This window comes from Lycium barbarum, chromosome 10, assembly GCF_019175385.1.
Source record: "Lycium barbarum isolate Lr01 chromosome 10, ASM1917538v2, whole genome shotgun sequence".
NCBI classification, from domain to species: domain Eukaryota; kingdom Viridiplantae; phylum Streptophyta; class Magnoliopsida; order Solanales; family Solanaceae; genus Lycium; species Lycium barbarum.
Window position 1 is genome coordinate 82,967,178 of NC_083346.1, and position 11,184 is coordinate 82,978,361.

The window sequence follows — 11,184 nt, forward strand, 5'->3', positions numbered from 1 at the left end:
TTGATCATTTGTGACTCCTCAAGAGACAATTTATCTGAATATACATATATGATGACACTATGAACTTTCGGAGTTCTTTTGTAAAGTTCCATATAGTTCGTAGTTTCAGTTTGACTATATTTGATAGGTATGTATACGGGCGTCCAAGTCGGGCACTAGTCATGGCCTACGGGGTTGGGTCGTGACAGTCGTATTCCCCTTCCATTCAAGTATGGGCTCTCCCAAAAATTGGAATCGAACCACTTTCGTCCGACAATCAACATTGGCATAGCACGAAGCCAGCCAATCCATGCCCATGATTACATCGAAATCTACCATTTCAAGCTCAATCAAATCGGCTTTGGTCTGGCGATCACATATCACAACGACACAACTCTTATACACTTTCCTCGCTATCACGGAATCACCAACAGGAGTGAATACCTCGAAAGGTTTAATTGGCTCGGGTTTCACCCCAATACAATCAGCAACATATGGAGTAACGTACGAGAAAGTAGAACCCGGATCGATCAAAGCATACACATCACGGGAAAATATAGTCAATGTACCTGTGACAACGTCTGGGGAGGACTCAAGATCCTGTCGCCCAGCCAAAGCATATACGCGGGGCTGAACAGCACCTAAAATAGATGCTCCCCCTCTGCCTCTGCCTTTACCTGCCGACGTCTGAGGAGTCTGTGCTGTAGGGCGTACAGAAGAAGATCTCGTTGCTGAACCTCTGGGCTAAGCCCCAACCCTATCTCTCACCGACGGGCAATCCCTCATCATGTGCCCAGTCTAACCACAGGCATAGCAAGCATCCGTACCCCGATAACATCGTCCGGAATGTAATCTACCGCACTGGCTGCACCGCGGTACCGGAGGTCTCTTCTGACTAAAATCTCCCCTAAACTGAGAATCCGAGGCCCTCGAAATCTGGCCCTGTCCTGACCGGGAAGAACGATCAAACCCTCTGTCTGAAAATCGGAGAGGCGCACTAGTCACTGACTGTCCCGAGTGCTTAGAATACATCTGTCTCGACCCCCCCTCCATACTCGCTGCTTGCTCCCATAGACCTAGTCCTCTTAACTTGCCTTCGGTTAATATCACGATCACTCCTTGGTGGTTGTTGTCGTTCCTCAAGTGTCACGACCCATCCCCGTAGGCCGTGACTAGTGCCCGAACTGGGCTCCCCTACGCGCTCATTTACCAAATTCAGCATTCAGACGACTCGTATATAAATGAATATCAGACATGGCTCCACACTGGTGCCTACAACCATATATACTGCATAGAAGCCGGCAAGGCTATCATACTATACATAACGTACCAAAGCATACATACATGCGGCCGATAGGGCTGCCACGGCGGATGGGCCGCCCAAACGCAATTCACACAACGCGTCCAAACAAAACTATACATTTCCCACGTCTATGTCTACAGACCTCTAATACAGAACGACAGAATCAAATGGCGGGACAGGGCCCCGCCGTACCCGGAATAAACATAAACATATATATCGGAAAAGTATGTACCCAAAATGTCAGCTCCGGAACAAAGGGAGCACTCCGAACCGCAGAATGGAAATCCTACGCCAATGGGTCACCAAAACGTCAGTCTGTACCTGCGGGCATGAAACGCAGCCCCCGAAGAAAGGGGGTCAGTACGAAAGATGTACTGAGTATGCAAAGCATGAAGTACAGAAAACAAAGGCATAACCGAAGTAAAATGTACAGAAGGTGAGCACAATAGCCAGAACACCAAAGTGTTGCATCTGACGTACCAATCATACATAAAAGGTTCCGGAAAACAAATACAGCAATCAAAATGCCAAAATACTTTGCTTTCTTTTGAAACACATTTCCGTCTCATACACACAGAAAATCAAACACACAATTACCGCGGCCAAAAGTCCAGCGGTTAGCATCCCAAACCCGACATACCGCGGTCAGGGCTCCAGCGGTCACTGTCGTAGATACCGCGGTCAGGGCTCCAGCGATCAACATCACAAATGCGGCATACCGCGTTCAGGAGTCCAGCGGTCAATGTCGCACACACCGCGGTCAGGGGTCCAGCGGTCAATATCACATAGTGCGCACAATAATATATATGCCAATTATATTACTTTCCCAAACATAAATCACACATGCCAGAATCGTATATCAGGAAAAATACATAAGGTAAGTAGCTTATCCAGAATATCAGAATACTTACTTTTATATCATACAAGAATAGCTCAAGTGAAACAAACGAAGGAAGTTTCGGAACTTGTGGGCCCACCTCGGGTCAAGTCGAGGTGGTGGATACAAATTACAAACATTGGACTCTGTGGATGTCATCCATGAAGGTTTCAAAGCAATCTGAATAGGCTTGCGGATGTTATGGATGTTTAGACACTTTTCCAACAAAACATAAGAATTATAGTTCAATTACATTGAACGAATAGTATTCAAAATCAAACTCGGGTTTCGATGAACAGAATTGTTCCCGAGGCTCAAGTCTGGACCTAGTATACCTAGGACATGCCAAAATAAGGAAAGGGTGAGCTTTACATACCTTAGTTGCGCCTTGCGCTCGCTCAAATTCAATTCCCGCTTCGCCCAAAATCTACAAATGGTCATATTTACCAATTGTTAATAGTAAGACTCTTAGCATTCAAATCTTTAATTCATTACTTGCCCACAAAATTTGGGCAGCATTTCCCCTATACATATAGCATCCCCAAGACCTAGCTCGGCTCAATATATATCAACAACAACAACCCAACAATCCAACAACATCAATAATTATCATAAAACGCACTATAACATAAATAGCCCTCTTTTTACATAAGGCGACACTTTCCATTCCAACTTCGCCATATCAAGCTAATATCATTATTCTCATATTCATTTGCTAACTCAAGGTTATTCAAACATATTTCAATAACATTCCAAACAATATTCACGAATTCAAGTATTTCCACCGATTCCATATTCCATCCGAAACTTCAACGAATGCAACAACACTATCAACTTACATTGTTTTCTTCCAAATTCATCAACAACTACCAAAGTTCACATTTAATTTTCTTATTTTCACAATTATACGAAAATCATATAAAAATCACATAAATTCCCCATAACGACACACAACCCATTTCAACCAAATTCATTCAACTTTCACTTCCAATATAAATTCCACCATAACCATAACTAGATTACAACATAAAGTTCAACTCATATTGTCTATACATTAACACACACACATGGCCACATGTTCATATGCATACCCGCTTTGCAAACTTACATATTTCTATGATTTCTACTAATTTCCACATATTACAACATAAACAAACCTTCATAACATATAGAAGGAGATGGAATCTTACCTTTCTTCACAACTTCTCCACTTAACTAAGGTTGGGATTTTATTCCAAAGAGTGATTCTCTCCTTCCAACAATCATACCATGTTGAAGAGGGCCTTCAAATTAGTGGGAATGCATGAAGAAACAATTTTTTTTGAACAAGATTTGTGATCCTCTTTTCTCCCTCTCTTTGGCCGAAACCCTCTTCCTTTTTCTTGCTCTAGTTTTTGTTTTCTTGAACCTTCTTGAAATAAAAGGAATTATGGACCCTTTTCCTAATTTATTGTCTTGATTAATTAAGACATGGGACTTGGGCCATTTTTTAAGTGCCATGGCCGGCCACCCTCCAAATGTTGGGCCTTGTCTTCATTTTTGTTTTTTGAGCCCAATTTGGTATGGGCCATATTTTGTAATTCCCAAAACTAATTTCCGAAATTTCAATTTTTGCCCTTAGCCTCCTTCCATATTTCCACATCAATATTTCCCATGAACAACTTATATGTTGGACAAAATCAAAATATAGCCTTGTCTTTAACTTGTCACAATTATTTTCAAATTTTTCGGATATGAAAAATTGCGGGATATAACATCCTCCCCCCCTTTAGAACATTCGTCCTCGAATGTTAAACTGACCTTATGGGGGTCTCTTGATACACCCGGGGAGGTCTCCGTCTTGCCTTCGAAGATTTCCAAAAGTTGCAATTACTATCTCTCTTTCTTCCGTTTACTTACTTTTCTCTTCTTCCTGAATATCGTCGTATCAGAAGCTTCTACCCTTATTGTAGCGAGGTCAGTACTCGTTTACTTCATAACATCTCTATATCACACCTTTTACTTGTCTCCCGAATTTTGTTTAGCTAACATCTTTCACATATCGTAACACAGGCCGCCGGGGCCCACTACGGATCGGTACAGTCATGAACGAGACACCATATGCATATCTCTGCATTTACTGCCATCTTGCTCACAAAAAATTTCCGAACATTTATTCAAACTTACTTTGATCACGGAGCTATATTGCGCTTCCTTTTTCTTTACCGGCTGGGTCCGCCTCAGCTTACTCGACCTATTCAGGGTTTCTAACTGATTAGTACTTCTAATTTCCTTTAGGTTACTCCAAATTTCCCATTTGCCTTTTATATCTACATTTATGAAACTTTTGGGGTACTTCCCAGGGGGTCACCCATCCCAAAATTACGCTGGCCCCAGTACGCTTAACCTCGAAACTCTCATGCGTTTTGATGCGTTAATGTCAATATAATTGTGTCGGCTGCCCCACACGACCTTTGTCACGCAATTTAGGGTAGATCGCAGTCCTGGTAAATTTTCGAAAAGTTTTCGTAGCGGGTCCCACCCCGGTCTAAACCATACAATTATCCTATCGCCCTTCCGAATCCTCAATGTCCATTTCCATCTGTATATTATAGCTATCTCATCTAGTTCTATTGGGTTGAATTACCTTACTTTTTACTAACACCCAGAAGAAGAAAATCACGTAATATGATAGAGTACAGATCTATCCATACACATATCTCTCAAGAAAAGATTAATAATATACCTGGGTCTGCATTTAGTGCCGCTCCTGGGTCCTGCTGGCTGGTCAGCGCATATAGGCGGTTCGATGGACCGCCGGAACTGGAGGCTCCGCCACGACCTCTGCCACGGCCTGCTGGTGCCGGTGTGCCCTGCCCCATCAGGCGCATAGCTACGAAAAGGGAAGACGAACCGGCGACTGACCCGGTAGGCTGAGCTGCTCCCCCGGCACTGTCCCTGAGTGGGCAATCTCTCATATAGTGGCCCTGCTGGCCGTAGGTAAAGCAAGCACCTGTGGCATGACGACACTCCCCCTCCTGGTGGTGTCTCCTACAGTGAGGACATCGGGGTAGGGGTGGCCTCCACTGGCTGGAACCTCTGTCCATCTGTAAGCCTGAAGCCCTAGAGCTCTGGCCTGCTCTTGAATACTCTGCACCATCCAGTCCCCAGCCGGGGAACTGTGGGGGTGTGCTCGGTGCTGGTTGGGGAGGATATCTGCTCTGCTGCTGCTGGGGCTTCCTGCCTCGCGACTCACCAGAATATCTCGCGGATCTGGACCTCTTAGACGGACCCCTATCATAATCCCTGTCAGGCTGACGCCCTCGGTGTCAGTCCTCCATGCTCTGGGCGTAGGCCTGTATACGGGCAATGTCCATCCCTGTCTGGGCCGCCATCACAGTACAGTTGTCAACCAAATAATCATCCAGCCCTATCACATACCGATGCATCCGGTCAGTCATATCAGCGACATAAGCGGGCGCATATCTAGCCAGCGAATCAAACTCGAGACTGTACTCCCTGACACTCCTGCCCCCTTGTCTCAATAGCAGGAATCTGTCTACTCTGGCCTGCCTCACCTCCGGAGGTAGAAAATGGGCCAGGAAGGCCTCTGTAAACTCTCCCCATACGGCTGGAGGGGCACCCTCGCCTCTAGACAGCGTCCAAGACTCGTACCAATTAGCTGCTACATCGTGCAACCGGTATGACGCCAACTCAACCGACTCTGTCTCAGAGGCACTAATCAATCGCAGGGTATGCTGCATTTACCAGATGAACTCCTGAGGGTCTTCTGCGGGCCCTCTGACTATCGCGCCTGTCTACACGATCATCCCCTGCTCCCTGTCTGTAAACCTGCCCCGCTACCAATCGAGTCAACAACTGGACTGCCTCTCGCAAGGTCCCATCATCCGCCCCTGGTTGAGGGGCTGGAGGTACAGGTACTGGTGCTGCGGGAGTTGGCGGTGGAGCCGCCCCCTGTGCTGCAGCTGTGGTTACTCCAAATCCCTCCGATACTGGTGGCGTAGCAGAACTGGCCGTTGAAGGCACCACATCTGGCTAAATCTGGGCACGAGCCCTAGTAGTCACCCGAGCTCGGCTGGTCTCACCTGCCGCTGTAGACTTGCCCTTCTGGGCAGCTGTAGCCTTCTTCGGAGGCATCGCTGAAAATATAACAATTTGTCAGGGAAGAACCATCCTGATAACACAGCTCTATCGCACGATCTAGGACCAGAAGGAAAGATAACACCCTAAATGCCCTGTAGCCTCATGTTTATAGATGTGGTGCACAACACACCGATAAACAAGACTCTACTAGACACGGTCTGTAGACAATCCGAGGACACACCGCTCTGATGCCACTTCTGTCACGACCCATCCCCGTAGGCCGTGACTAGTGCCCGAACTGGGCTCCCCTACGCGCTCATTTACCAAATTCAGCATTCAGACGACTCGTATATAAATGAATATCAGACATGGCTCCACACTGGTGCCTACAACCATATATACTGCATAGAAGCCGGCAAGGCTATCATACTATACATAACGTACCAAAGCATACATACATGCGGCCGATAGGGCTGCCACGGCGGATGGGCCGCCCAAACGCAATTCACACAACGCGTCCAAACAAAACTGTACATTTCCCACGTCTATGTCTACAGACCTCTAATACAGAACGACAGAATCAAATGGCGGGACAGGGCCCCGCCGTACCCGGAATAAACATAAACATATACATCGGAAAAGTATGTACCCAAAATGTCGGCTCCGGAACAAAGGGAGCACTCCGAACCGCAGAATGGAAATCCTACGCCGATGGGTCACCAAAACGTGAGTCTGTACCTGCGGGCATGAAACGCAGCCCCCGAAGAAAGGGGGTCAGTACGAAAGATGTACTGAGTATGCAAAGCATGAAGTACAGAAAACAAAGGCATAACCGAAGTAAAATGTACAGAAGGTGAGCACAATAGCCAGAACACCAAAGTGTTGCATCTGACGTACCAATCATACATAAAATGTTCCGAAAAACAAATACAGCAATCAAAATGCCAAAATACTTTGCTTTCTTTTGAAACACATTTCCGTCTCATACACACAGAAAATCAAACACACAATTACCGCGGCCAAAAGTCCAGCGGTTAGCATCCCAAACCCGACATACCGCGGTCAGGGGTCCAGCGGTCACTGTCGTAGATACCGCGGTCAGGGGTCCAGCGGTCAACATCACAAATGCGGCATACCGCGGTCAGGAGTCCAGCGGTCAATGTCGCACACACCGCGGTCAGGGGTCCAGCGGTCAATATCACATAGTGCGCACAATAATATAAATGCCAATTATATTACTTTCCCAAACATAAATCACACATGCCAGAATCGTATATCAGGAAAAATACAGAAGGTAAGTAGCTTATCCAGAATATCAGAATACTTTCTTTTTTATCATACAAGAATAGCTCAAGTGAAACAAACGAAGGAAGTTTTGGAATTTGTGGGCCCACCTCGGGTCAAGTCGAGGTGGTGGATACAAATTACAAACATTGGACTCTATGGATGTCATCCATGAAGGTTTCAAAGCAATTCGAATACGCTTGCGGAAGTTATGGATGTTTAGACACTTTTCCAACAAAACATAAGAATTATAGTTCAATTACATTGAACGAATAGTATTCAAAATCAAACTCGGGTTTCGATGAACAGAATTGTTCCCGAGGCTCAAGTCTGGACCTAGTATACCTAGGACATGCCAAAAGAAGGAAAGGGTGAGCTTTACATACCTTAGTTGCGCCTTGCTCTCGCTCAAATTCAATTCCCGCTTCCCCCAAAATCTACAAATGGTCATATTTACCAATTGTTAATAGTAAGACTCTTAGCATTCAAATCTTTAATTCATTACTTGCCCACAAAAATTTGGGCAGCATTTCCCCTATACATATAGCATCCCCAAGACCTAGCTCGGCTCAATATATATCAACAACAACAACCCAACAATCCAACAACATCAATAATTATCATAAAACGCACTATAACATAAATAGCCCTCTTTTTACATAAGGCGACACTTTCCATTCCAACTTCGCCATATCAAGCTAATATCATTATTCTCATATTCATTTGCTAACTCAAGGTTATTCAAACATATTTCAATAACATTCCAAATAATATTCACGAATTCAAGTATTTCCACCGATTCCATATTCCATCTGAAACTTCAACGAATGCAACAACACTATCAACTTACATTGTTTTCTTCCAAATTCATCAACAACTACCAAAGTTCACATTTAATTTTCTTATTTTCACAATTATACGAAAATCATATAAAAATCACATAAATTCCCCATAACGACACACAACCCATTTCAACCAAATTCATTCAACTTTCACTTCCAATATAAATTCCACCATAACCATAACTAGATTACAACATAAAGTTCAACTCATATTGTCTATACATTAACACACACACACGGCCACATGTTCATATGCATACCCGCTTTGCAAACTTCCATATTTCTATGATTTCTATTAATTTCCACATATTACAACATAAACAAACCTTCATAACATATAGAAGGAGATGGAATCTTACCTTTCTTCACAACTTCTCCACTTAACTAAGGTTGGGATTTTATTCCAAAGAGTGATTCTCTCCTTCCAACAATCATACCATGTTGAAGAGGGCCTTCAAATTAGTGGGAATACATGAAGAAACAATTTTTTTTGAACAAGATTTGTGATCCTCTTTTCTCCCTCTCTTTGGCCGAAACCCTCTTCCTTTTTCTTGCTCTAGTTTTTGTTTTCTTGAACCTTCTTGAAATAAAAGGAATTATGGCCCCTTTTCCTAATTTATTGTCTTGATTAATTAAGACATGGGCTTGGGCCATTTTTTAAGTGCCTTGGTCGGCCACCCTCCAAATGTTGGGCTTTGTCTTCATTTTGTTTTTTGTTTTTAGCCCAATTTGGTATGGGCCATATTTTGTAATTCCCGAACTAATTTCCGAAATTTCAATTTTTGCCCTTAGCCTCCTTCCATATTTCCACATCAATATTTCCCATGAACAACTTATATGTTGGAAAAAATCAAAATATAGCCTTGTCTTTAAATTGTCACAATTATTTTCAAATTTTTCGGATATGAAAAATTGCGGGATATAACATCAAGATTCTGAGCATGGGCCTGTATGCGGGAAATGTCCATCCCATCTTGCTATGAAGCTGTCAAGCAATCATTGAATAGATGTGGTCCCAAACCACTCACAAACCTGTGCACTCGATCCCCCATGTCGGCCACCATAGTCGGGGCATACCTGGCCAGAGAATTAAATTGCAAGCTATATTCTCGAGCACTCATGCTTCCTTGCTTTAGATTCAAGAACCTGTCTGCTCTAGTTCGGCGGACCTCGGGTGGCAAATAATGGCGAATAAAAGCGTCAACAAACTCTTGCCAAACGGGAGGAGGTGCATTTTCTGTCCTCGATGCTATCCAATTGTTATACCATAATACCGCCACATCGCGGAGTCTATAAGAGAACAACTCCATTGATTCAGTCTCAGAAGCATGAATAATCTTTAAGGTCCTCAACATTTCATCAATGAAGTTTTGCGGGTCTTCATCCGGCTTCGACACGAAAAATTCCGGGGAATTTAGAGTCATAAAATCACGGGCTCTTGTACTAGCTGAACGATCACTCGGGCCCGCATTCTGTCGTTGTGCCTGTGAGGCTACCAATTGCGTCCATAGAAGAATAGCTTCGGTCACCTATTGACCCGAAGCAACTGGTGGAGGAATTGGAGCGGAGGCTCCTCCTTGCTCTTCGACGTTGGGTGAGGCCTCATTTTGTGATTCGCCCTCTTCTACATTCATCAGAGGCTCCCTTTCTGCCCGTCTTTTAGTCGTGGCTTTGCCCTTCTGGGCGGCTGTATCTTTTCCCTTTGGCGGCATTCTGAAATCATAACGCACTATTAGGGAGGATAAATCTTACATATGGCTCTATCGCACGATCCCATAAGAAGAAAGACGGTCGTTTTCCTAAATGCCCTGTAGCCTCTTGTTTATTAGCGTGGCGCGCTACACACCATAAAAAAGTTTCTACTAGACACGGCTCGTGGACACTTCCTAGGACGAACTGCTCTAATACCACTTTTGTCACGACCCAGCTAGGGGCCGTGACGGGTACCCGGGGCTAGCCACCGAGCACCACTTGTTCTGCTACTCACCTTACCCATTTAATGCTCTTTATCAATTCATGCTTAGGACATAAGAAAAGCATCTTTTCATTTGAGAACATAAAAATACTTTATATACATAAGCCTCTCGGCCATCAAAACAATATATACATATACGTAAAAGCCTCTCGTGAGACCATTTACCCACACTGCGCATCTACGAGCCTCTACTGACATACTATACATATAGGTGGAACAAGACTCCACCATGCCCAAAATATACATATATCAAGAGAATAATCATGAGCACCTCCGGACAATGGAGTGCTCGCAATCCGCTGGCAGCTACTAAGAATCTGGATCGAGCTCATCTCCTTGTCTACCTGTGGGCATGAACATAGCGTCCAAAGGAAACGGACATCAGTACGAATATTGTACTGAGTATGAGAGGCATCAACAATAATAATACATCAAGGAAATAAGGGAGGCATCAAGTATGTAGCAACAGTACCTGACTGGGAAGGAATTACATGAAAAGTAATGCATGCTGACTTACTTTTAAACTTATCATCATCTCATGTATGCATATCATATATATATATATATATATATATATATATATATATATATATATATATATATATATATATATATATATATATATATATATACATAAACTGCCCGACCATATAGGTGCGGTGTGATAATCAGTAACATTAGCCCGCGTCCAGGCCTCCCGCGTCTAGGGTACCATCTCATGCTGCCCACTAGTGGTGTATGCCCATGCCAACTGGCTATGGTGTATCGTATAAGCTGCCCGCTTTCGCGGTGACTGCCCGGCCAATTAGGCCCGGTGTAATATGATTATAACATGCTCATC